Genomic DNA, 2,392 nt, shown 5'->3' with positions numbered 1-2,392 from the left:
AAGCAAAAATGTTGGGGAAGGCAGCGCACTCAGATTCCAATTCTGTTGCCATAATGTTGAAAACCACAGGTGAAAAAAAATAAACTGTACCTGATGTGAGTTCAGAAGCGCTTCGTTTTTACTGGTTATAATTTCTACATAGGCAGAGCAAACTTTCGGTTGGGCTTGTGTCATTGGAATGGACATACAAAGTGACACAATAGTGAGAACAAACATTAGATAGTGTTGTGTTATCAATAAAGGATGTACGAGCACACTGTGTGATGTGTGAAGGTTTTATTTCTGCATATACAAAAGCACAGCATTACCTCAAACATTAACTTACTTTACACCACTTCCTCTAATTTGATATTGATGACTAGGGCTCTCCATTGACTGAAGTTGAACCGACTGAAAAGCATAAAGTCTCATAACTGCAGTGAGCTGATATGCTGCAAATACAACTTAAGAGTAAACTTGTTGAGAATAACAAAAAATATGAAAAAAAACAACTTGATACTTCATAAATAGTGTCATCAGCATATTATTGTCATTTAGAATATTTAATTAAAATAAAAATTATTAGTAAAATAAAGGAGAACATTGCATCAGAAATGCAATACTTCTACTTTGTGAAGTTTGTGACATACTAATGTTTTCAATATTCTATGCTGGTTGTTTTCTAACCTCAGGACCCATTGTCATGCATGTTTTAGGTATTTGCCTGCATCCACACACCTGACTTTAATAAATGGGTGATTAGTAGGCCCCTGCAGCGGCTGCTTAAGAGGGAACGCAATAATTTGATTTTGATGGAATGTAATGGAGCAGAGACATATCAAACATGCAGGACAGAGGATCCTGAAGATCCCATCAGATTTAAATATTTCATAAGGTTTTATTTTTTGACATCAAAAGATTCTTATTGCATTTATTCTGTTTTCCAGTATGAAGGATATAGAACCAGGTAACAAAAAGGAATCCAGGGATCTGTCATTTAAAAGCAATACTTCCAAAGATCTTCACTTTGAATTTAAATCGCATCGACCTACAGCTACAGAAAGGTAAGGTGCATCTCAAAGCTGTTAGTGTTGGTCAATTGTGCCATATATATAATGTCAAGCTTGTGTTTTTTTACAGATTAATTACACTGAAAGTTTATGGCACTGCCATCTACTGTACTAATTAATGTAATTAATTATGAGATGATCTAAACAACAGAGAACATAAGGCTTTCATAAAGGACCCTTTCATGTTTTGCATTTTTAATGTTCCCTGACTGATCTGGGGGGAAGAAGAGAAAAAAGTAAATGTAGATGGTCAATGAAGAGTTAAGTTGACATGTGTGTGTATTGTAAACTTTGTGCTTTATATATATATGATGATATATATCTCAAAGGATCACTCAGTCATAATTAACAAATTAACATACTATACCAAAGTTAAAAGAAAAATAATGACTTGTTTCTCAAGGAAGACATAATATACAAACTTATAGATTAACCTACCTAACAACAGACCTTGCAAATTAAAGAAAATGCTGCTTTCCTCTAGAAACAGTCTGACCAATGTTTGCATTAATAAACAGAAGGGATTTAAGCTTGCACAAAATAAGAAGGTGTATGACAGTCAAATAGACAAAAGCTTCATCCACCTTTAACAGGGCATTGCTAATTATCAGAGGACATCCACCCTGAAAACAACTTTTACAGTTATATCTTTGATTGTTTCGGTTACACTCCTGATGAGCTCTAAAGCAAGATATTTAAAGTGGAAAATAAAATGTTTATACTAAGCCCAATTAAACAACTTTAAATGCTATCCATGTTATGATCTTGGCGCTGGTCACACGTTTCATTCACCTGTCTATCTCCGCCCAGTTCTCTTTACCGTTCATCTGATCAACCTGCTCCAGCCTCTATCTAACCAGCCTTCAACCAGACATTAGTGCCAGATTAACTGAGCCTTTGATGAGAGTTAATAATAATAATAATTAAAATTTATTGTCATTACACTGTCACACGTACAGAGCAACAAATTGAATTATCTGCATTGATGAGAGTTCTCTGGCGTACCTGAGAGTTTCTGATTGTCTGATCCTGACCCATTCTGCCTCTGGACCTCTGAGCCTGCCTGTTCCGTTTCTTATCTGTTTCTGTGACATTTCTTCTGACACCTGCTGGATTCTGCCTTTTAACCAAACCTGAAACTGACTCCTGACACCGTTTTGGATTTCTCTTCGGTACCTCTTTGTATCTCTGACCCCCTGGCTCTGACTTCCGAGCACATCCTCAACACTAGGAACCAAAGAGAACCAAAACCAAAGAGATATAAATTTAACTCTATGAATCAATTCGGCAAGTCAGAACAAATGAACCAGAATTTTAAGGACACAGATGAAAATAAAATACAT

Source organism: Cyprinodon variegatus, unplaced genomic scaffold, assembly GCF_000732505.1.
Source record: "Cyprinodon variegatus isolate N-32 unplaced genomic scaffold, C_variegatus-1.0 Scaffold65, whole genome shotgun sequence".
Classification (NCBI taxonomy): Eukaryota; Metazoa; Chordata; class Actinopteri; order Cyprinodontiformes; family Cyprinodontidae; genus Cyprinodon; species Cyprinodon variegatus.
This window is presented reverse-complemented; position numbering follows the sequence as displayed.